The sequence below is a fragment of the Oncorhynchus mykiss genome, chromosome 13 (assembly GCF_013265735.2).
Source record: "Oncorhynchus mykiss isolate Arlee chromosome 13, USDA_OmykA_1.1, whole genome shotgun sequence".
In the NCBI taxonomy this organism is placed as follows: Eukaryota; Metazoa; Chordata; class Actinopteri; order Salmoniformes; family Salmonidae; genus Oncorhynchus; species Oncorhynchus mykiss.
In genome coordinates, this window is record NC_048577.1 from 59,716,531 (window position 1) to 59,743,007 (window position 26,477).

The window sequence follows — 26,477 nt, forward strand, 5'->3', positions numbered from 1 at the left end:
GTATGTAACACTGTCCACCACTAACATGATGTAATGTATGTAACACTGTCCACCACTAACATGACATCATGTATGTAACACTGTTCACCATTAACATGACGTCATGTATGTAACACTGTTCACCACTAACATGATGTCATGTATGTAACACTGTCCACCACTAACATGATGTCATGTATGTAACACTGTCCACCACTAACATGATGTCATGTATGTAACACTGTCCACCACTAACATGATGTCATGTATGTAACACTGTCCACAACTAACATGACGTCATGTATGTAACACTGTCCACCATTAACATGACGTCATGTATGTAACACTGTCCACCACTAACATGACGTCATGTATGTAACACTGTCCACCACTAACATGATGTCATGTATTTAACACTGTCCACCACTAACATGACGTCATGTATGTAACACTGTCCACCACTAACATGATGTCATGTATTTAACACTGTCCACCACTAACATGACCACTAACATGATGTCATGTATGTAACACTGTCCACCACTAACATGATGTCATGTATGTAACACTGTCCACCACTAACATGATGTCTTGTATGTAACACTGTTCACCATTAACATGACATCATGTATGTAACACTGTCCACCACTAACATGACGTCATGTATGTAACACTGTCCACCACTAACATGACCACTAACATGATGTCATGTATTTAACACTGTCCACCACTAACATGACCACTAACATGATGTCATGTATGTAACACTGTCCACCACTAACATGATGTCATGTATGTAACACTGTCCACCACTAACATGACGTCATGTATGTAACACTGTCCACCATTAACATGACGTCATGTATGTAACACTGTTCACCATTAACATGACGTCATGTATGTAACACTGTCCACCACTAACATGACCATTAACATGACATCATGTATGTAACACTGTCCACCACTAACATGACGTCATGTATGTAACACTGTCCACCATTAACATGACGTCATGTATGTAACACTGTTCACCATTAACATGACGTCATGTATGTAACACTGTCCACCACTAACATGACCACTAACATGATGTCATGTATTTAACACTGTCCACCACTAACATGATGTCATGTATGTAACACTGTTCACCATTAACATGACGTCATGTATGTAACACTGTCCACCACTAACATGACATCATGTATGTAACACTGTCCACCACTAACATGATGTCATGTATGTAACACTGTCCACCACTAACATGATGTCATGTATGTAACACTGTTCACCACTAACATGACGTCATGTATGTAACACTGTTCACCATTAACATGACATCATGTATGTAACACTGTCCACCACTAACATGATGTCATGTATGTAACACTGTTCACCATTAACATGACGTCATGTATGTAACACTGTTCACCATTAACATGACGTCATGTATGTAACACTGTCCACCACTAACATGACCACTAACATGATGTCATGTATTTAACACTGTCCACCACTAACATGACCACTAACATGATGTCATGTATGTAACACTGTCCACCACTAACATGATGTCATGTATGTAACACTGTCCACCACTAACATGATGTCATGTATGTAACACTGTTCATCATTAACATGACATCATGTATGTAACACTGTCCACCACTAATATGACGTCATGTATGTAACACTGTCCACCACTAACATGATGTCATGTATGTAACACTGTCCACCATTAACATGGCATCATGTATGTAACACTGTCCACCACTAACATGATGTCATGTATGTAACACTGTCCACCACTAACATGATGTCATGTATGTAACACTGTCCACCACTAACATGACATCATGTATGTAACACTGTCCACCACTAACATGACCACTAACATGATGCCATGTATGTAACACTGTCCACCACTAACATTACGTCATGTATGTAACACTGTCCACCACTAACATGACATCATGTATGTAACACTGTCCACCACTAACATGATGTCATGTATGTAACACTGTCTACCACTAACATGACGTCATGTATGTAACACTGTCCTCCACTAACATGACCACTAACATGACATCATGTATGTAACACTGTCCACCACTAACATGACATCATGTATGTAACACTGTCCACCACTAACATGACATCATGTATGTAACACTGTCCACCACTAACATGACCACTAACATGACGTAATGTATGTAACACTGTCCACCACTAACATGACATCATGTATGTAACACTGTCCACCACTAACATGATGTCATGTATGTAACACTGTCCACCACTAACATGACATCATGTATGTAACACTGTCCACCACTAACATGACCACTAACATGATGTCATGTATGTAACACTGTCCACCACTAACATGACGTCATGTATGTAACACTGTCCACCACTAACATGATGTCATGTATGTAACACTGTCCACCACTAACATGACATCATGTATGTAACACTGTCCACCACTAACATGATGTCATGTATGTAACACTGTCCACCACTATCATGACGTCCTGTTCAGTATCGAGTTACAGGGATGTCATGTATGTAACACTGTCCACCACTAACATGACGTCATGTATGTAACACTGTCCACCACTAACATGATGTCATGTATGTAACACTGTCCACCACTAACATGACGTCATGTATGTAACACTGTCCACCACTAACATTATGTCATGTATGTAACACTGTCCACCACTAACATGATGTCATGTATGTAACACTGTCCACCACTAACATGACGTCATGTATGTAACACTGTCCACCATTAACATGACGTCATGTATGTAACACTGTCCACCACTAACATGACGTCATGTATGTAACACTGTCCACCATTAACATGACGTCATGTATGTAACACTGTCCACCACTAACATGACGTCATGTATGTAACACTGTCCACCACTAACATGACGTCATGTATGTAACACTGTCCACCACTAACATGACGTCCTGTTCAGTATGGAGTTACAGGGATGTCATGTATGTAACACTGTCCACCACTAACATGACTTCCTGTTCAGTATGGAGTTACAGGGATGTCATGTATGTAACACAGTCCACCACTAACATGACTTCCTGTTCAGTATGGAGTTACAGGATGTCATGTATGTAACACTGTCCACCACTAACATGACTTCCTGTTCAGTATGGAGTTACAGGATGTCATGTATGTAACACAGTCCACCACTAACATGACTTCCTGTTCAGTATGGAGTTACAGGATGTCATGTATGTAACACTGTCCACCACTAACATGACTTCCTGTTCAGTATGGAGTTACAGGATGTCATGTATGTAACACTGTCCACCACTAACATGACTTCCTGTTCAGTATGGAGTTACAGGGATGTCATGTATGTAACACTGTCCACCACTAACATGACGTCATGTATGTAACACTGTCCACCACTAACATGATGTCATGTATGTAACACTGTCCACCACTAACATGACGTCATGTATGTAACACTGTCCACCACTAACATTATGTCATGTATGTAACACTGTCCACCACTAACATGATGTCATGTATGTAACACTGTCCACCACTAACATGACGTCATGTATGTAACACTGTCCACCATTAACATGACGTCATGTATGTAACACTGTCCACCACTAACATGACGTCATGTATGTAACACTGTCCACCATTAACATGACGTCATGTATGTAACACTGTCCACCACTAACATGACGTCATGTATGTAACACTGTCCACCACTAACATGACGTCATGTATGTAACACTGTCCACCACTAACATGACGTCCTGTTCAGTATGGAGTTACAGGATGTCATGTATGTAACACTGTCCACCACTAACATGACTTCCTGTTCAGTATGGAGTTACAGGATGTCATGTATGTAACACTGTCCACCACTAACATGACTTCCTGTTCAGTATGGAGTTACAGGATGTCATGTATGTAACACTGTCCACCACTAACATGACTTCCTGTTCAGTATGGAGTTACAGGATGTCATGTATGTAACACTGTCCACCACTAACATGACTTCCTGTTCAGTATGGAGTTACAGGATGTCATGTATGTAACACTGTCCACCACTAACATGACTTCCTGTTCAGTATGGAGTTACAGGATGTCATGTATGTAACACAGTCCACCACTAACATGACTTCCTGTTCAGTATGGAGTTACAGGATGTCATGTATGTAACACAGTCCACCACTAACATGACTTCCTGTTCAGTATGGAGTTACAGGATGTCATGTATGTAACACTGTCCACCACTAACATGACTTCCTGTTCAGTATGGAGTTACAGGATGTCATGTATGTAACACTGTCCACCACTAACATGACTTCCTGTTCAGTATGGAGTTACAGGGATGTCATGTATGTAACACTGTCCACCACTAACATGACTTCCTGTTCAGTATGGAGTTACAGGATGTCATGTATGTAACACTGTCCACCACTAACATGACTTCCTGTTCAGTATGGAGTTACAGGGATGTCATGTATGTAACACTGTCCATCACTAACATGACTTCCTGTTCAGTATGGAGTTACAGGGATGTCATGTATGTAACACTGTCCACCACTAACATGACTTCCTGTTCAGTATGGAGTTACAGGATGTCATGTATGCTTTATGGACATACAGTTGATGTACATTGATAGCCACTGGTCTTTATCACAGAGGTCCTACACTTCCCTACACCAGTTCAACCATTCTGACTCCATGTTCTATGTCCCATAAGAATAGAATGAGGGCAGGTGAGAAGGTCTACAATGTAGAAGAAGAAAGAGGAAGGAGAAAGAGGGAGAGAAAGAGAGAGTACAGAAGACTAAGAAATAGGGAGAGAAAGAGAGAGTACAGCAGACTGAGAAAGAGGGAGAGAAAGAGAAAGTACAGAAGACTGAGAAAGAGGGAGAGAAAGAGAAAGAGAGAGTACAGAAGACTGAGAAAGAGGGAGAGAAAGAGAGAGAACAGAAGACTGAGAAAGAGGGAGAGAAAGAGAAAGAGAGTACAGAAGACTGAGAAAGAGGGAGAGAAAGAGAGTGAACAGAAGACTGAGAAAGAGGGAGAGAAAGAGAGAGAACAGAAGACTGAGAAAGAGGGAGAGGAAGAGAGAGAACAGAAGACTGAGAAAGAGGGAGAGAAAGAGAGAGTACAGAAGACTGAGAAAGAGGGAGAGAAAGAGAGAGAACAGAAGACTGAGAAAGAGGGAGAGAAAGAGAAAGAGAGTACAGAAGACTGAGAAAGAGGGAGAGAAAGAGAGTGAACAGAAGACTGAGAAAGAGGGAGAGAAAGAGAGAGTACAGAAGACTGAGAAATAGGGAGAGAAAGAGAGAGTACAGAAGACTGAGAAAGAGGGAGAGAAAGAGAAAGAGAGAGTACAGAAGACTGAGAAATAGGGAGAGAAAGAGAGAGTACAGAAGACTGAGAAAGAGGGAGAGAAAGAGAAAGAGAGAGTACAGAAGACTGAGAAAGAGGGAGAGAAAGAGAGAACAGAAGACTGAGAAAGAGGGAGAGAAAGAGAAAGAGAGTACAGAAGACTGAGAAAGAGGGAGAGAAAGAGAGTGAACAGAAGACTGAGAAAGAGGGAGAGAAAGAGAGAGAACAGAAGACTGAGAAAGAGGGAGAGGAAGAGAGAGAACAGAAGACTGAGAAAGAGGGAGAGAAAGAGAGAGTACAGAAGACTGAGAAAGAGGGAGAGAAAGAGAGAGTACAGAAGACTGAGAAAGAGGGAGAGAAATAGAAAGAGAGAGTACAGAAGACTGAGAAAGAGGGAGAGAAAGAGAAAGAGAGAGTACAGAACACTGAGAAAGAGGGAGAGAAAGAGAGTGAACAGAAGACTGAGAAAGAGGGAGAGAAAGAGAGTACAGAAGACTGAGAAATAGGGAGAGAAAGAGAGAGTACAGAAGACTGAGAAAGAGGGAGAGAAAGAGAAAGAGAGAGTACAGAAGACTGAGAAAGAGGGAGAGAAAGAGAGAGAACAGAAGACTGAGAAAGAGGGAGAGAAAGAGAAAGAGAGTACAGAAGACTGAGAAAGAGGGAGAGAAAGAGAGTGAACAGAAGACTGAGAAAGAGGGAGAGAAAGAGAGAGAACAGAAGACTGAGAAAGAGGGAGAGGAAGAGAGAGAACAGAAGACTGAGAAAGAGGGAGAGAAAGAGAGAGTACAGAAGACTGAGAAAGAGGGAGAGAAAGAGAGAGTACAGAAGACTGAGAAAGAGGGAGAGAAATAGAAAGAGAGAGTACAGAAGACTGAGAAAGAGGGAGAGAAAGAGAGAGTACAGAAGACTGAGAAATAGGGAGAGAAAGAGAGAGTACAGAAGACTGAGAAAGAGGGAGAGAAAGAGAAAGAGAGAACAGAAGACTGAGAAAGAGGGAGAGAGAGAGAGAACAGAAGACTGAGAAAGAGGGAGAGAGAGAGAGAACAGAAGACTGAGAAAGAGGGAGAGAAAGAGAGAGTACAGAAGACTGAGAAAGAGGGAGAGAAAGAGAGAGAACAGAAGACTGAGAAAGAAGGAGAGAAAGAGAGAGAACAGAAGACTGAGAAAGAGGGAGAGAAAGAGAGAGTACAGAAGACTGAGAAATAGGGAGAGAAAGAGAGAGTACAGAAGACTGAGAAAGAGGGAGAGAAATAGAAAGAGAGAGTACAGAAGACTGAGAAAGAGGGAGAGAAATAGAAAGAGAGTACAGAAGACTGAGAAAGAGGGAGAGAAAGAGAGAACAGAAGACTGAGAAAGAGGGAGAGAAATAGAAAGAGAGTACAGAAGACTGAGAAAGAGGGAGAGAAAGAGAGAACAGAAGACTGAGAAAGAGGGAGAGAAATAGAAAGAGAGTACAGAAGACTGAGAAAGAGGGAGAGAAAGAGAGAGTACAGAAGACTGAGAAAGAGGGAGAGAAAGAGAAAGAGAGAACAGAAGACTGAGAAAGAGGGAGAGAGAGAGAGAACAGAAGACTGAGAAAGAGGGAGAGAGAGAGAGAACAGAAGACTGAGAAAGAGGGAGAGAAAGAGAGAGTACAGAAGACTGAGAAAGAGGGAGAGAAAGAGAGAGAACAGAAGACTGAGAAAGAAGGAGAGAAAGAGAGAGAACAGAAGACTGAGAAAGAGGGAGAGAAAGAGAGAGTACAGAAGACTGAGAAATAGGGAGAGAAAGAGAGAGTACAGAAGACTGAGAAAGAGGGAGAGAAATAGAAAGAGAGTACAGAAGACTGAGAAAGAGGGAGAGAAAGAGAGAACAGAAGACTGAGAAAGAGGGAGAGAAATAGAAAGAGAGTACAGAAGACTGAGAAAGAGGGAGAGAAAGAGAGAACAGAAGACTGAGAAAGAGGGAGAGAAAGAGAGAGTACAGAAGACTGAGAAATAGGGAGAGAAAGAGAGAGAACAGAAGACTGAGAAAGAGGGAGAGAAAGAGAGAGTACAGAAGACTGAGAAAGAGGGAGAGAAAGAGAGTGTACAGAAGACTGAGAAAGAGGGAGAGAAATAGAAAGAGAGAGTACAGAAGACTGAGAAATAGGGAGAGAAAGAGAGAGTACAGAAGACTGAGAAAGAGGGAGAGAAAGAGAAAGAGAGTACAGAAGACTGAGAAAGAGGGAGAGAGAGAGAGAACAGAAGACTGAGAAAGAGGGAGAGAAAGAGAGAGTACAGAAGACTGAGAAAGAGGGAGAGAAAGAGAGAGAACAGAAGACTGAGAAAGAGGGAGAGAAAGAGAGAGAACAGAAGACTGAGAAAGAGGGAGAGAAAGAGAGAGTACAGAAGACTGAGAAATAGGGAGAGAAAGAGAGAGTACAGAAGACTGAGAAAGAGGGAGAGAAATAGAAAGAGAGTACAGAAGACTGAGAAAGAGGGAGAGAAAGAGAGAACAGAAGACTGAGAAAGAGGGAGAGAAATAGAAAGAGAGTACAGAAGACTGAGAAATAGGGAGAGAAAGAGAGAACAGAAGACTGAGAAAGAGGGAGAGAAAGAGAGAGTACAGAAGACTGAGAAATAGGGAGAGAAAGAGAGAGTACAGAAGACTGAGAAAGAGGGAGAGAAAGAGAGAACAGAAGACTGACAAAGAGGGAGAGAAAGAGAGAGTACAGAAGACTGAGAAAGAGGGAGAGAAATAGAAAGAGAGAGTACAGAAGACTGAGAAATCGGGAGAGAAAGAGAACAGAAGACTGAGAAAGAGGGAGAGAAAGAGAGAGTACAGAAGACTGAGAAAGAGGGAGAGAAAGAGAGAGTACAGAAGACTGAGAAAGAGGGAGAGAAATAGAAAGAGAGAGTACAGAAGACTGAGAAAGAGGGCGAGAAATAGAAAGAGAGAGTACAGAAGACTGAGAAAGAGGGCGAGAAAGAGAGAGAACAGAAGACTGAGAAATAGGGAGAGAAAGAGAAAGAGAATACAGAAGACTGAGAAAGAGGGAGAGAAAGAGAAAGAGAATACAGAAGACTGAGAAAGAGGGAGAGAAAGAGAGAGAACAGAAGACTGAGAAAGAGGGAGAGAAAGAGAGAGTACAGAAGACTGAGAAAGAGGGAGAGAAATAGAAAGAGGGAGTACAGAAGACTGAGAAAGAGGGAGAGAAATAGAAAGAGAGAGTACAGAAGACTGAGAAAGAGAAGGAGTTCAGAATCAGAGAGGAAGAACAGAGGAAAAGTCAGAGAAGAAACCATAAAAACTCTACAAATAATGATAATAATATAATATATCAGAAAAGGGGGAATGAAAGAGTAGATGGAAAGAAAAAGCAGAAAATAAGAGAAAGGGGGAACAAACAAAAAAGAGAAAAACAGCCGAGCAGCGAAATGGTAAAAAAAAAGCTCAATAATTGGAGAGAAAGAAGAGAGAGAAAAGAGAGAGAAAATCATGGAAAGGAAGAGAAAGGGGTAATAAGGAGGAGGCTGCTGTGTGGATAAGTAGTACTTCAGTTTGGAGCCTTTGACTGGCAGGGTCAGGGCTCTTGGACCAACCCCAACCAGCTCACTGTTGTACTGGTTCCCCTGGGCAACACTACAGTGGTCCGGATTCCGTGTCGCCATCTTTAACTGGGCCATAATGATTAGGGAGCTGAACGTGCTGACGGCACCGGGCTCATGTTATTACAGCAACCCTGATTTACACTACACCACCACCACTCATAATGCATATGGTCCAGACCTTTCAACATCACTGCATGTGTAGCCCACCGTAGTCCACTGTCTACATCTACATGGGTTGTGTGCTAAAGGAGGGACAAAAAAAGTTGCAATCATTTTCTATTCTATTCTTTCCTGGTGGGTGGGGGGGTTGGAGATATGGGTGGGGGGATGGAGATATGGGTGGGGGGGAGATATGGGTGGGAGGGGGGTGGAGATATGGGTGGGGGGGGTGGAGATATGGGTGGGGGGGTGTGGAGATATGGGTGGAGATATGGGTGGGGGGATGGAGATATGGGTAGGGGGTGGGGTGGAGATATGGGTGGGGGGATGGAGATATGGGTGGGGGGATGGAGATATGGGTGGGGGGGTGTGGAGATATGGGTGGGGGGGAAGGAGATATGGGTGGGGGGGTGCGGAGATATGGGTGGGGGTGTGTGGAGATATGGGTGGGGGGTGGGGTGGAGATATGGGTGGGGGTGGGATGGAGATATGGGTGGGGGGGATGGAGATATGGGTGGGGGGGTGTGGAGATATGGGTGGGGGGATGGAGATATGGGTGGGGGGGTGTGGAGATATGGGTGGGGGGGGTGGAGATATGGGTGGGGGGGTGTGGAGATATGGGTGGGGGGGTTGGAGATATGGGTGGGGGGGATGGAGATATGGGTGGGGTGGAGATATGGGTGGGGGGTGGGGTGGAGATATGGGTGGGGGGATGGAGATATGGGTGGGGGGGTGTGGAGATATGGGTGGGGGGATGGAGATATGGGTGGGGGGGAGATATGGGTGGGGGAAGAAGGGAGGCAGGGAGACCTTTATTTAACTAGGCAAGTCAGATAAGAACAAATTCTTATTTACAATGACGGCCAACCCTGGACGACACTGGGCCAATTGTGCACCGCCCTATGGGACTCCCAATCACGGCCGGTTGTGATATAGCCTGGATTTGTCTGTGGTGACGCCTCTAGCACTGAGATGCAGTGCCTTAGACCGCTGCGCCACTCTGGAGCACAAGAGGGAGAGAGAGAGAAACACACAGTAGATGGAGGAAGAGGCACTGCTGGGTGATTTGTATGTGTGAATCTCTGTAGTTGTGATAAACTGCTAGAGAGGATTCAGGATTGATGTTCTTTGAAAACATAATGGACTATATGGGACGAGTACATCTGGGCCTGGAGAACATGCATGAAGTCGTTTGTCTATTCCTGCAATTTACAGTCATTTGTTACAAGTGTGTGTGTGTGTGTGTGTGTTATATGGATCATAACTGTGGGTAAACTATGGAAGAAGAACGAGCCACAGTGGCATAAATGAGGAATGACAGTAACAGTTTTGAAAACAGCTGTAAATAAAGCAGGGTTCAGCCATTCTGAAGTGTCCCTTATTCCACACAGAATAGGGTCAAAACATGTCCAGAGACACACTTGCACCGGCCCAGGAGCCAAAGCCCTGTGGTGTGTTTGTTGAATCTTGCTCTTGCAGGGGGCGGACCCAGCCAAGGTACACCTACAGAGCCGGGGGGAGTGACGCCACCCACAAATATACAGGGGGAGTGTTGACCTCAGACCAATTACTTTCACAGTCGTGTGTCAACAAGCATAGTGGTAGAATGCCCTATGGCTGCACTGCTATGGATGACCAAATCGAGTCGTTAACACATCAGAAGAGAGAGCTCTGTGTAAAGTAGTTGGATTCATTTGATTTTTTTTTGAGTTATCCTGTATAGACCTAGATTGAGAGTCCTATAGATATACAAATATGATATAAGGAATTAGACTACTTATAACAAACAATGTGTTGATATGAATAGATCATTTTAGATCACTTCTGTCCTGTTCTAATCTATATTATGGACAATTCTGAGACATAGTATGTTTCTAAAAGTATCTATATCGGAGTATGTGACATGGTTACACCATTACCGATAGATATCCCATTACTTCACCTCGTTGGAAACCGATTCTAAGACACTTTAAAATAGGCTGCCAGCTGCCGACGGGCTGTAAGGCTACTCAGCAGTAGGAAGTATTCAATGCCTTCCAATCTCCCAGTTAAACGGTGCAACAACATTAATGAATTAAGACACCATGCGTGCCAATGAGAGATTTGACAATTGACACGTGCTTTTCTCAAATGCCAAGTGATTGACAGTCAAAATACAAGGCTGTTCGCTTTTCCATTTCATACATCAAGCCCATATGAACAAGTATCCAAGAATAACAAATATAGGCTGATAGGCTAAACATGTTAAGAAATAAAAATAGGCCTAAATGTAGGCAATGGACACATTATAGGCTCCAATCTTATAAATGTTGAAACTGGTTCACTGTAGTCTGAGTACAAACCATTCCATACTCAAAATGTGCTGTAAAGAATATGAACACAGAACTGCACAAAATAAGTTTGCAAGTAAATACTTCTCATAAGCGTGTTATTGAAACAGGTCCTGCTGGTTTACAGTGTGAAACTAAAAGAAACATGTAGACATTTGTTTTTTTTGCGTTGCCCCAAATGTATCTGTCAAGGAGGAGCCCGCAGCATATGAGCGCTGCTTTCCAGGCCCCTGCAGCAGACAGTAGTGTGGAGTTTTGAGCGCTCTGGGTCGCGTTCTAGCTCGCCTCGAGTCGCCCCTCCCATTCTCGTTAAAACTCTCCGTTCCATTCGCCAATAAAGCGCTTTTGTCTTGGGGTCGGGAAGCTTATGGGCTCTCGCCGGACACTTGAAGCGCATTCCTCGACGTGGAGCTTTCAACCACTCGCTAGACACCGGTGGCTGAAGAGTTTTAATGTATTTTAATAACTTTATGCTGTTGCACAGTTTCGGGGACTTTTGACAGAGTGCCCCACGGACGACTAAAGGATTTCCAGCTGTTTACTTGTTCTACGTGGGTCCTCTTGGATAAAAATATTATGTAGCACACATTTCTGAGTACGCCGCAACTCAAACTTTACGCAGGGAACAGAACCGGTAAGTTTTTTCCACGAACAGAATAGTTTTACGAATAAACTGTAACGTTTATATAGTTTATATATGCAAAGTTGTGTGACACAGATTGGTCAGTGCAGTTTGGAAAACAAGCCCTATAGCTGAGAAAAATGTGGGGTTATGACTTTGGATAAAGCTTGTGTTTACCAACTCTGCATGAATAACTTAGGTAATTTATTGAAAAGCAATAACATCATTAAATAGAAAATTAATTATTTATTATTATTATTTTTCTTCATAAAGAGACATTCGTTTTTAAGAAACATATATGCTAACTAGTACACACCACCCTTCTACAGACTCCACACTCCCACCCCTGTTATGTTATGCTGTTTTAACGTTCTATGACAGGAGTTGGCTAGAGGTGAAATGTTCACCCATTCCAGACACCTTCTCACTGCACTGAATGAGAACCCTACAAGACCTACAACCTGCTGTAAACAACAGGTTGTCAGCTTCGAAATTGTACCATGCAAACCGAGGATCATTTAAGCAGAAACATTCAAAATCAATTAAAAACATTCAATAATTTACACATAATATACAAATATTATAAAATCACTCATATAGCCAAAAGAGCGATAACAAATCAGTATAGGAAAGTCAAACGCCGGAGCATTTCTCTAATCTGTGCGTAACAACAGCTGGAAACACTTCAATCGTAACTTTATCACTAACTAGTAGGCTGCTTAAGTGTTTGACCACAGGACGCTGTGCTGGGCAGAGCTGGCGTCTAGACCGCGCCGGTCCTTTTCTTACCACCGGGAGAAGCTGTTTTCGACGTGCGGCTGGTGCTGGGGACCAGCCCAGATCAGAACACACACGGCATAGGTTATAGGATAGGGACGTTCAACAAACAACTGGTTTCAAAATACAAAAACTAAGCGTCTAATTTGCTCTGTTCGCTACGAGTTCAAAGGTAGGCTAATGGTATAGGCTGGTCTAGTTCTGGAGGCAAATATGTTTGGTCACACCGGGTAAAACGAGATGAACTGTTATTATCCATGGGCTTGCTGTGAATTTGCAGCTGAACAGCCAGCAAGGACCTCGCATTGATTTGGAGAACCTGCAGTCCCATGACAAAATAACCAATAATTTCAATTAAAAGATCAAGTGTTCGAACCAGTTGCCAGTTTTGGTTCCGTATTAGCGCAATTGAATTCGACTGTGTTTATTTCAACATGATGGTTATTGCTGCGCAGCACTACAAATAGTATCTACCTCCCCACCTGTAAGGTAGGTACTCAGTTATTAACGTTTCCATTAGCACCTGGAACATCTGGAAAACACTTGTTCTGCTTTCAAACAGCTATTGATCTTCAGTCTAATGATTCATGTGCGTCGGAGTTTGCTAAAGGCATCAGTAAAATCATGCGAGTTGCCTTTCAACTTAAAACTAATCAGACACTGAATAACGTCGGAGAAAACTCTAGGAAAACAGTTGTTAAAACGTTTCCAATTTAGGGGAATTATATAAATAAATCACCAACAGCTATCTCCTCATTGCTACAAGCCTACATCCCATGCGTAACAGATATATGCATTGATACTTTACTCAAATCTATAGGCTATATGTCACAATTCCTCCCAATAACAAACTACATGGATATAAACCAGAGGCTATCAAAAAGCATGTGATAAATCATGAAAAGGCCTATTATTTGTGTCAACAAACTTTAATTAACAGTGATCATAATAAACGTATCCAGCCCACCTTTCCCAAACAACATCCAGATGACCGCATAGTAGGCTGTTCATGTTATCTCGCCAAGTCAAACCGCTACATCTCATACGCCATCTTTGCGTCTTCGCCACTGAGGCCAATTTTCCAAACATTTGAATATTGAGGTACGTAGCAACAGTCTTATTTCTGAGCGAGATCCATCTGCCGGCTCAGCGCGCCCGCACACAGGCACGGAAAATCGCTTAATCTTTCACTGCGGGCCCAACAAATGGCGGGGTAAACTACTCCAATAGCCCTTCGTGCGAGGATCTTCTTCACGGGGGACTATTTCCGCCCTATGTGTTTTGAAAGGAGAGATGACGCTGTCATTACACAGTCAAGTACCGTATGTAGCCTATAGCTGCAGACCTCTCACCCAGGCTACATATTAGCCAGACAGACTGACGTTGGCTTGAACAGAAGTGTGGCTATTGGTATGTGTATGTGCTATACAGTAGACAATGAATGTTTCATTTTGACTACCAAGGGCCATATATACAAAACGTTGTCCCTGGCATGCATAGGTCATGAGAAGACAGGGGGAAGTGTGTCACTATAATGACAGACACAGTAACAGAGACACAGTTCAGACTGGACCACTATGGTCATGAGAAGACAGGGGGAAGTGTGTCACTATAATGACAGACCGTAACAGAGACACAGTTCAGACTGGACCACTATGGTCATGAGAAGACAGGGGGAAGTGTGTCACTATAATGACAGACCGTAACAGAGACACAGTTCAGACTGGACCACTATGGTCATGAGAAGACAGGGGGAAGTGTGTCACTATAATGACAGACACAGTAACAGAGACACAGTTCAGACTGGACCACTATGGTCATGAGAAGACAGGGGGAAGTGTGTCACTATAATGACAGACACAGTAACAGAGACACAGTTCAGACTGGACCCCTATGGTCATGAGAAGACAGGGGGAAGTGTGTCACTATAATGACAGACCGTAACAGAGACACAGTTCAGACTGGACCACTATGGTCATGAGAAGACAGGGGGAAGTGTGTCACTATAATGACAGACACAGTAACAGAGACACAGTTCAGACTGGACCACTATGGTCATGAGAAGACAGGGGGAAGTGTGTCACTATAATGACAGACACAGTAACAGAGACACAGTTCAGACTGGACCCCTATGGTCATGAGAAGACAGGGGGAAGTGTGTCACTATAATGACAGACACAGTAACAGAGACACAGTTCAGACTGGACCCCTATGGTCATGAGAAGACAGGGGGAAGTGTGTCACTATAATGACAGACACAGTAACAGAGACACAGTTCAGACTGGACCACTATGGTCATGAGAAGACAGGGGGAAGTGTGTCACTATAATGACAGACCGTAACAGAGACACAGTTCAGACTGGACCACTATGGTCATGAGAAGACAGGGGGAAGTGTGTCACTATAATGACAGACACAGTAACAGAGACACAGTTCAGACTGGACCACTATGGTCATGAGAAGACAGGGGGAAGTGTGTCACTATAATGACAGACACAGTAACAGAGACACAGTTCAGACTGGACCCCTATGGTCATGAGAAGACAGGGGGAAGTGTGTCACTATAATGACAGACCGTAACAGAGACACAGTTCAGACTGGACCACTATGGTCATGAGAAGACAGGGGGAAGTGTGTCACTATAATGACAGACACAGTAACAGAGACACAGTTCAGACTGGACCACTATGGTCATGAGAAGACAGGGGGAAGTGTGTCACTATAATGACAGACACAGTAACAGAGACACAGTTCAGACTGGACCCCTATGGTCATGAGAAGACAGGGGGAAGTGTGTCACTATAATGACAGACACAGTAACAGAGACACAGTTCAGACTGGACCCCTATGGTCATGAGAAGACAGGGGGAAGTGTGTCACTATAATGACAGACACAGTAACAGAGACACAGTTCAGACTGGACCACTATGGTCATGAGAAGACAGGGGGAAGTGTGTCACTATAATGACAGACACAGTAACAGAGACACAGTTCAGACTGGACCACTATGGTCATGAGAAGACAGGGGGAAGTGTGTCACTATAATGACAGACACAGTAACAGAGACACAGTTCAGACTGGACCCCTATGGTCATGAGAAGACAGGGGGAAGTGTGTCACTATAATGACAGACACAGTAACAGAGACACAGTTCAGACTGGACCACTATGGTCATGAGAAGACAGGGGGAAGTGTGTCACTATAATGACAGACACAGTAACAGAGACACAGTTCAGACTGGACCCCTATGGTCATGAGAAGACAGGGGGAAGTGTGTCACTATAATGACAGACCGTAACAGAGACACAGTTCAGACTGGACCACTATGGTCATGAGAAGACAGGGGGAAGTGTGTCACTATAATGACAGACACAGTAACAGAGACACAGTTCAGACTGGACCACTATGGTCATGAGAAGACAGGGGGAAGTGTGTCACTATAATGACAGACACAGTAACAGAGACACAGTTCAGACTGGACCCCTATGGTCATGAGAAGACAGGGGGAAGTGTGTCACTATAATGACAGACCGTAACAGAGACACAGTTCAGACTGGACCCCTATGGTCATGAGAAGACAGGGGGAAGTGTCTCACTATAATGACAGACACAGTAACAGAGACACAGTTCAGACTGGACCACTATGGTCATGAGAAGACAGGGGAAAGTGTGTCACTATAATGACAGACACAGTAACAGAGACACAGTTCAGACTGGACCCCTATGGTCATGAGAAGACAGGGGAAAGTGTGTCACTATAATGACAGACACAGTAACAGAGACACAGTTCAGACTGGACCCCTATGGTCATGAGAAAACAGGGGGAAGTGTCTCACTATAATGACAGACACAGTAACAGACACAGTTCAGACTGGACCCCTATGTGGTCTGTCTCCTTTCTATCTGTGTTTCATGGGTACCACAGGTGGCTGGTGGCACCTTATTTGGGGAGGACGGGCTCATAGTAATGGCTGCAATGGAATAAATTGAATGGTATCAAATACATGGTTTCCATACCATTTCCATTCACCACTCCACTTAATTCCAGACATCATTACGAGCCGTCCTCCCCTCAACAGCCTCCTGTGGTAGGTACTATCTCCTCTGCTGTGTGTCTCAGTATTTGAGCACTGACTACTTGGTACAAGAGAAGACCCTGTCACTTCTCAGTGCTGAGAGAGAGGCTTTCTGGATGGGACAGAGATGGTGGCGGGGAGATGGTAGGAATTATCAGGCGATGAACAGTGGATGAGAAAGAAAAGTAGAGTGAGAAAGAGAGAGAGAGGGAGAGAGAGAGAGAGAGAGAGGGGGAGAGAGAGGGAGAGAGAGAGAGATAGAGAAAGGGGGGGGGGGAGAGAGGGGGAGGGAGAGAGGGAGAGAGAGAGGGAGGGAGAGAGAGAGGGAGAGAGAGAGGGAGGGAGAGAGAGAGAGGTGGAGAGAGAGAGGGGGGAGAGAGAGGGGGGGGGAGGGGGAGAGAGAGAGAGGGGGAGGGAGGGGGAGAGAGGGGGAGAGAGAGAGGGTGAGAGAGAGAGAGGGAGGGAGAGAGAGAGAGAGAGAGAGAGAGGGGGAGAGAGAGCGAGAGAAATATAAGGGATGAGAAAACATTCCTTTGTCTAGTATAGTGTGATACTTGACTGAGATGACAGAGACGATGGAATCACTGAGATTGTTTAACCTCAACACTGTACATAATCATGCAGGCACGCACGCACGCAAACAAGCACCCACCCACCCACCCACCGACCGACCCACAGACAGGTAGCCACACACACATTACCCCTGGAGGGACAGACAGGTAGTCACACACATTACCCCTGGAGGGACAGACAGGTAGTCACACACACATTACCCCTGGAGGGACAGACAGGTAGTCACACACATTACCCCTGGAGGGACAGACAGGTAGTAACACACATTACCCCTGGAGGGACAGACAGGTAGTCACACACATTACCCCTGGAGGGACAGACAGGTAGTCACACACATTACCCCTGGAGGGACAGACAGGTAGTCACACACATTACCCCTGGAGAGACAGACAGGTAGTCACACACATTACCCCTGGAGGGACAGACAGGTAGTCACACACACATTACCCCTGGAGGGACAGACCGACAGCCACTCTTGGCATTTGTTTCCGACATGTGACCAGGGTTTAATCTCTGCTTCAGGGTAATTGGAAAACTGCCATTCATCTATTTAGAAGAAGTGTGCATATAGGAGACTGTGATGACAAGTCAGAATAACAACCCACCAGCATTTTCCTGCTGTACTGTCCAAACTCTCACACACAGACACGCGCACGCACACCTACCTACCTAGGACCAGGCAACTGCTCTGCTCCTCTGGTCTCTAAGAGCAAAGGAATTTCATATCACACAGTGTTCTCCAGCCAGTAGCCCCCCTTTTATACCCAATTAGGAGTGGTCGTCTGAGGCCCTCCACCCTTTACAACCAGGGATTAGGGTGGAGGGCCTTCCACCCTCTGCAACAACGGATTAGGGTGTTAAAAGTCAGGTGGCGAGGCGAGGAGGCCTGGGGAGAGGGGGAGGGGGGAGAGGATGGGAGCAGGGCAGTCACACAGCAGGCAGGGAGTTGGAGCTGGCAAGGCATAAGAAACCTGTGTGTGTTTTGTGTGTGTGCCTATGTGTGTTTTGTATTAGCGAAAGCATGTGAAAGCAAGCGTGCATCCCAATTAGCAAGGGGGTGTGTGTCGGAGTGTATGTGTTACAATCAGCATGTTTGGAGTGTGTTTGTGCCTACACACACATTTGGTTGTGTGTGTGTGTGTGTGTTTATTTGGATCTTAGCTACAGTCACAGTGTCACAATGAGTTCAATGTAGGCCTCAATCCCACCACCAGAATCAGGTGTTCCACAATACACAGGGCGAGCCACTGTTGACGTCCCAGAGTTAGAGCAGCTTTCTTGGGCAGGGCGCTTAAAAAAGCCCCTGGCTTTAATCTCTTCAAAAGGCCTCGCACATCAATGCTGACCCGGCGGTATGCGAAAAGCAAACCGATCCCCTCACGGTGTTTGCCCGCCAAGCCAAATTGAAGAAGACTCAAGCCGCTCCAGCCAAATGATGCGTTCCCAAGAACCACTTCAAAAACTCTGTATAAATATACACGAGCACGCAAAGGCTACAAGCGGAGCCTGGCTTGAGCCGAACGCAAACCGCAAATAACTCCTGTCTCACACACTCCCTCTTGCCAACGCTCAGAATTCGCGTTTGAAGAGGAGAGATGGGGCTCCGAGACAGATGTTCCCCCTGAAAGACTGAATTACAGTTGGAAAGACAGACGTTCAGATTCAGAAACTGCCCTCTCAGCCTTTTGACTGGAATCAACCTATTTTTTCTCCTCCTCTCTCGTTCCCTCTTTCTCGAAGTACATGGAAAATGGCAAAAATCTGAAAAACGGCCACTAACCAAAAGTGAGAACTGGGGCCAGAGAGAAAAGGCAAGAGAGGGATCGAGAGAGCGGGAACGAGAGAGAGGACAAGGGGGAGAGAGAGAGAGCGAGCGAGCACATCCCAGAGAGCCACCGCAAATTGCCATGTTTCAGTGAGGCCGTAAAAAAAGATAAACGACTCATAATCTAAGGTTGTAATTACCTCGGGCCAACACTGTCATTAGCAAATGAGCCTTGAACCAGAGAGATGGGAAGAGAGAGAGAGAGAGATGGAGAGAGAGTGTGTGTGTGTGTGGGGGGGGGGGGGGGGGGGGGGTAGAGGAAGGAGAGAGAGATTTGGATGGTCAAAGAGGGATGGAGAGTAGTAGCTTTGTCCCAGATCTGTTGGTGCTATCATATCATGCTATCAACTCCTTGTCATGTTTGGCATGATGACACAAACAGACTGGTACCCACCCAGGCTAAAATGGTAGTGGCTGGAGAAACTTAAAGGTGGGGGAATTCAGGGAGAGAGGGAATGAGAGAAAGGGGGGGGAGAGAGGGGAAGAGAGGGGGGAGAGAGAGGGGGAGAGAGGGGGGAGAGAGGATGGGAAGAGAGGAGGGGAAGAGAGGGGGGAGAGAGGAGGGGAAGAGGGGAGGGAGAGAGGAGGGGAAGAGAGGGAATGAGAGAGAGGGGGAGAGAGGAGGGGAAGAGAGGGGGGAGAGAGGAGGGGAAGAGAGGAGGGAGAAAGGAGGGGAAGAGAGGAGGGAGAGAGGGGGGAAGAGAGGAGGGGAAGAGAGAGAAATAGATTAAGAGAGAAGGGACTGCAACGGTCACTACAAACAGTGACTAGGCCTGCACACACAAAGAACACTCATACTTAGTTTAGTGTGACCCCAGCCTTAAACCTTGACTGGAGGGTCAGATATTTAATCATTGGTATTAATGACTAATGGAAGTTCAACTAAAGAAACAAATGGTCAGATGAACATTAACTCGTAACGTTTACCCACAAATAGATTTAATGATAAGTTAAAGAGTAATGATTAGGGGAATGGTTAGCTGATGTGCTGCTGCTGCTACTGTGTCTGCCTTAGGGTCAGTAGGCACAACTGAAATCACAGGAAGTGCTGACTAGTACACACACACACGCACGCACACACACACGCGTTTACCATAAACACATACACACCAGCTCTGGTTGAGTCACTGTATGTTTGAGGTCCTTGGCCCCTCGTTTCCCCAGGGTCTATTTCAGTCACTGCTAATAGCGGCGTTATCAGCTACCATACGCACAGAGAAGTGTGTGTAAAACTAAACTTCAACCGTATTATAGGATCAACGTCAGTAAAACCTGGTCGTATTCACAAGGCACAAAACTGAAGACAAAACTGGCAAGTTCTATCAGAGTTTGTCCATTAAGAAACGCTTGTTTCCATTCTCCATTTCTAAATACTTTGCTATGCTGTGCCCTAATGAACATGACCCAGTTGTGATTGTGATACAAGTCAGGACTAGTCAGGTCACATATTAAATCAGCAGAAGACTCTTTCTAAGAATCTTAGAAGTCCTAAGGGTGACTATTGAAAAATCAAACATCAACATCGGACAGCATCCAGTGTTTTCTCTACTTCGCTCCATGTATCCCACACAGGCCATCTTCAATATGGGGATCTTGTTGTTTCTAATGTGGACATGTTGCCTCTGGTTGAAACTTTAACGCCACACTGCTTTGCTCTCAACAGCCTGGGGAGGACTGAAGTCATAAGTCACACAGACAGGAAGAGAGAACTGGGACAGTCAACAGTCGAGAGAGAGAGGGAGAGAGTGGGAGAGAGAGAGAGAGAGAGAGATCGTGGTGGAGGACTAAGGAGAGAAACAGAAAGAGACAGAGGGAGTAGGAGGAAATTTGAGAGAGAGACAGTCGAGAAAGAGAGAGAGATGAGAGAGATGAGAGAGAGAGGGAGCGAGAGGGAGAGATGAGAGAGAGATGGGTTAGAGATGAGATGGAGAGTGAAAAGGTGATGGTCAGAAATGAGATGGAGAGTGAAGAGGTGATGGGTTAGAGATGGAGAGTGAAGTGGGGATGGGTTAGAGATGAGATGGAGAGTGAAGAGGTGATGGGTCAGAGATGGAGAGTGAAGAGGTGATGGGTTAGAGATGAGATGGAGAGTGAAGTGGTGATGGGTTAGAGATGAGATGGAGAGTGAAGAGGTGATGAGTTAGAGATGAGATGGAGAGTGAAGAGGTGATGGGTTAGAGATGAGATGGAGGGTGAAGAGGTGATGAGTTAGAGATGAGATGGAGATTGAAGAGGTGATGGGTCAGAGATGAGATGGAGAGTGAAGTGGTGATGGGTAAGAGATGAGATGGAGAGTGAAGTGGTGATGGGTTATAGATGAGATGGAGAGTGAAGTGGTGATGGGTTAGAGATGAGATGGAGAGTGAAGTGGTGATGGGTCAGAGATGAGATGGAGAGTGAAGTGGTGATGGGTTAGAGATGGAGAGTGAAGTGGTGATGGGTCAGAGATGAGATGAAGAGTGAAGTGGTGATGGGTTAGAGATGGAGAGTGAAGAGGTGATGGGTTAGACATGAGATGGCGAGTGAAGAGTTGATGGGTTAGACATGCGATGGAGAGGTGATGGGTTAGAGATGGAGAGTGAAGAGGTGATGGTTAGAGATGAATAGTGAAGTGGTGATGGGTTAGAGATGAGATGGAGAGTGAAGTGGTGATGGGTCAGAGATGAGATGAAGAGTGAAGTGGTGATGGGTTAGAGATGGAGAGTGAAGAGGTGATGGGTTAGACATGCGATGGAGAGTGAAGAGGTGATGGGTTAGACATGCGATGGAGAGTGAAGAGGTGATGGGTTAGAGATGCGATGGAGAGTGAAGTGGTGATGGGTTAGAGATGCGATGGAGAGGTGATGGGTTAGAGATGGAGAGTGAAGAGGTGATGGGTTAGAGATGGATAGTGAAGTGGTGATGGGTTAGAGATGAGATGGAGAGTGAAGTGGTGATGGGTCAGAGATGAGATGAAGAGTGAAGTGGTGATGGGTTAGAGATGGAGAGTAAAGAGGTGATGGGTTAGAGATGGAGAGTGAAGTGGTGATGGGTTAGAGATGGAGAGTGAAGAGGTGATGGGTTAGAGATGGATAGTGAAGTGGTGATGGGTTAGAGATGAGATGGAGAGTGAAGTGGTGATGGGTTAGAGATGAGATGGAGAGTGAAGTGGTGATGGGTCAGAGATGAGATGGAGAGTGAAGTGGTGATGGGTTAGAGATGGAGAGTGAAGTGGTGATGGGTCAGAGATGAGATGGAGAGTGAAGTGGTGATGGGTTAGAGATGAGATGGAGAGTGAAGTGGTGATGGGTTAGAGATGAGATGAAGAGTGAAGTGGTGATGGGTCAGAGATCAGATGGAGAGTGAAGTGGTGATGGGTTAGAGATGAGATGGAGAGTGAAGAGGTGATGGGTTAGAGATGAGATGGAGAGTGAAGTGGTGATGGGTTAGAGATGAGATGGAGAGTGAAGTGGTGATGGGTTAGAGATGGAGAGTGAAGAGGTGATGGGTTAGAGATGAGATGGAGAGTGAAGTGGTGATGGGTTAGAGATGAGATGGAGAGTGAAGTGGTGATGGGTTAGAGATGAGATGGAGAGTGAAGAGGTGATGGGTTAGAGATGAGATGGAGAGTGAAGTGGTGATGGGTTAGAGATGAGATGGAGAGGGAAGAGGTGATGGGTTAGAGATGAGATGGAGAGTGAAGTGGTGATGGGTTAGAGATGAGATGGAGAGTGAAGTGGTGATGGGTTAGAGATGAGATGGAGAGTGAAGTGGTGATGGGTTAGAGATGAGATGAAGAGTGAAGTGGTGATGGGTCAGAGATCAGATGGAGAGTGAAGTGGTGATGGGTTAGAGATGGAGAGTGAAGAGGTGATGGGTTAGAGATGAGATGGAGAGTGAAGTGGTGATGGGTTAGAGATGAGATGGAGAGTGAAGTGGTGATGGGTTAGAGATGGAGAGTGAAGAGGTGATGGGTTAGAGATGAGATGGAGAGTGAAGTGGTGATGGGTTAGAGATGAGATGGAGAGTGAAGTGGTGATGGGTTAGAGATGAGATGGAGAGTGAAGAGGTGATGGGTTAGAGATGAGATGGAGAGTGAAGTGGTGATGGGTTAGAGATGAGATGGAGAGGGAAGAGGTGATGGGTTAGAGATGAGATGGAGAGTGAAGTGGTGATGGGTTAGAGATGAGATGGAGAGTGAAGTGGTGATGGGTTAGAGATGGAGAGTGAAGAGGTGATGGGTTAGAGATGAGATGAGAGTGAAGTGGTGATGGGTTAGAGATGAGATGGAGAGTGAAGTGGTGATGGGTTAGAGATGAGATGGAGAGTGAAGTGGTGATGGGTTAGAGATGGAGAGTGAAGAGGTGATGGGTTAGAGATGGAGAGTGAAGAGGTGATGGGTTAGAGATGGAGAGTGAAGAGGTGATGGGTCAGAGATGAGATGGAGAGTGAAGAGGTGATGGGTCAGAGATGAGATGGAGAGTGAAGTGGTGATGGGTCAGAGATGGACAGAGACTTCAAAGATTGATTTAGTCTCTATGTGTCTATTCTGAGTTGTTGAGTACATCTGTTTTCAGGGCTGTACTCCTATTTTTAGATGGTAAATATTTAGTCTTGAGGCCGGTATCACCCAGACCAGAACCACATGACTCTGTGTTGAGGTCAGCAGAGATGACCTACACGGCCTAGCAGTGATGACCTACACGACCTAGCAGTGATGACCTACACGACCTAGCAGTGATATACGGCCTAACAGAGATGACCTACACAACCTAGCACCCACACACACACATACACACACACACAGCTGAATCTGCACTGCCTCAGTCACTCCCATAGATAAATAAACACATGCACACATCCATGTCTGAAGAAGCCCACAAACACCAAGCCAAAAAGACAAACCCTGCAACCGGGGACTATTTTCAGACGGAAACGGTGTGTGTGTGTGTGCGTTCTTCACCATGATTGTGAGTGTGTATTTAACTGTGTGACTGTAAGCCAGAGGGTGAGTCAGAGTTGGTCTCTGTGTTAGTGTATACAGTGTAGTCTCTGGTGTTGGTGTATACTGTACAGTGTAGTCTCTGTGTTGGTGTATACTGTGTAGTCTCTGGTGTTGGTGTGTACAGTGTAGTCTCTGGTGTTGGTGTGTGCAGTGTAGTCTCTGGTGTTGGTGTGTACAGTGTAGTCTCTGGTGTTGGTGTGTACAGTGTAGTCTCTGGTGTTGGTGTGTACAGTGTAGTCTCTGGTGTTGGTGTATACAGTGTAGTCTCTGGTGTTGGTGTATACAGTGTCGTCTCTGGTGTTGGTGTATACTGTACAGTGTAGTCTCTGGTGTTGGTGTGTACAGTGTAGTCTCTGGTGTTGGTGTGTACAGTGTAGTCTCTGGTGTTGGTGTGTACAGTGTAGTCTCTGGTGTTGGTGTGTACAGTGTAGTCTCTGGTGTTGGTGTATACAGTGTAGTCTCTGGTGTTGGTGTGTACAGTGTAGTCTCTGGTGTTGGTGTGTACAGTGTAGTCTCTGGTGTTGGTGTGTGCAGTGTAGTCTCTGGTGTTGGTGTATACAGTGTAGTCTCTGGTGTTGGTGTATACAGTGTAGTCTCTGGTGTTGGTGTGTACAGTGTAGTCTCTGGTGTTGGTGTGTGCAGTGTAGTCTCTGGTGTTGGTGTGTACAGTGTAGTCTCTGGTGTTGGTGTATACAGTGTAGTCTCTGGTGTTGGTGTGTACAGTGTAGTCTCTGGTGTTGGTGTGTGCAGTGTAGTCTCTGGTGTTGGTGTATACAGTGTAGTCTCTGGTGTTGGTGTATACAGTGTAGTCTCTGGTTAGACTGTGTGCTCTTGGAGACATCTCCTTGTTTCACACCTTTATGAACGCTTGGCTGAATGACAAGGTTTCTGCATGACTGTGGTGCAAGGATACTGGAGAAAAACAACTTGTTTTTCTGAATATGTTGTTGAGGAAGCCCCAGGGTCTAACGACTCTCAGCACCAGTCACCTCTACATCAAGCAGTTTGGTTCAATCCAATTCCCAAAGTTGGACTTGGATTCAAATACTATTCAAAATCGTTTAAATACTTTGAGCATTTGTTTTAGCTTGCCTGGAGGGCCAGGTGGGCGGGGCTTGCAGTTTGTTTTAGCTTGCCTGGAGGGCCAGGTGGGCGGGGCTTGCAGTTTGTTTTAGCTTGCCTGGAGGGCCAGGTGGGCGGGGCTTGCAGTTTGCCATTTCAATACTTTTCTATTGGTTCCATTCCAACAGGCAAGATACATCAAAACACAGATAGAGTATTTTAAATGATTTCAAATCGTATTTGAACCCAGGTCTGATGGAGAATAACACAAACACAGGGTTTGTGATGAACTCATGAAGTGGACATAGAGTTTGTCTCTAAGCAATTACATTAGAAGTCAACATGAAAAGACAGACACACACAAACAGGCTGCCCTTCCATCAGCGCTGTCGCCTGAGGAGCGTTATGATGAAAATGTGTTATTGGAGCTGTTGTGTCCTTTTGATGCTGACAGCAATGTTGTTGTCAACAGTCAGTCTCTGGCGTCACACACACACACAGCCCGATACGATCAGCTGAGACGGTATAGTGTGTGTGTTACTTGCGAGTGGCTGACAAGAGCACAAAGAAACACAGGTACACTCATTAATTACACAAACAGGTTTATAACGCCGTTCTGTCAGTGTCACTTTACTGGTTTGGCTTTGGGAGAATATCAAACATCTGTATGAATTACAGTTACACTGTGTACTTTGTGAGGCTCACAGTAATGTGTGCCAGGCAGGGGGTCAAATCTACTGTTATTCAAAGTCACACATCCATAAAGTCACACATCAGCAGTCACTGCACAGCCATCTAAATACATAGGTTATAACCTGGTTCACACAGAACCCTGTAAAGAACACACACACATTGAACCACGTAGCTGTGTTAAACTACTGTCCTACCATGATACCCTGCCTTCACTCACTAAGTACTGTAGCTGTGTTAAACTACTGTCCTACCATGATACCCTGCCTTCACTCACTAAGTACTGTAGCTGTGTTAAACTACTGTCCTACTATGATACCCTGCCTTCATTCACTAAGTACTGTAGCTGTGTTAAACTACTGTCCTACCATGATACCCTTCCTTCACTCACTAAGTACTGTAGCTGTGTTAAACTACTGTCCTACCATGATAC

The 26,477-nt window shown here is 45.1% G+C and overlaps 2 protein-coding genes across 2 annotated transcripts in view; one reads left to right on the plus strand and one right to left on the minus strand.

Moving 5' to 3' along the window:
• Positions 1-26,477, minus strand: part of LOC110515614 (coronin-7) — a 260,709-nt gene that overhangs the window by 65,171 nt on the left and 169,061 nt on the right. The window lies entirely within an intron of this gene.
• The window catches only part of LOC110512482 (vasorin), a 55,459-nt gene continuing 40,702 nt past the window's right edge, over positions 11,721-26,477 (plus strand). Inside the window, exon 1 of the mRNA XM_036941758.1 lies at positions 11,721-12,069. The gene's annotated coding sequence lies outside the window, so the exon portion shown is untranslated. The remainder of the gene's footprint in view (positions 12,070-26,477) is intronic.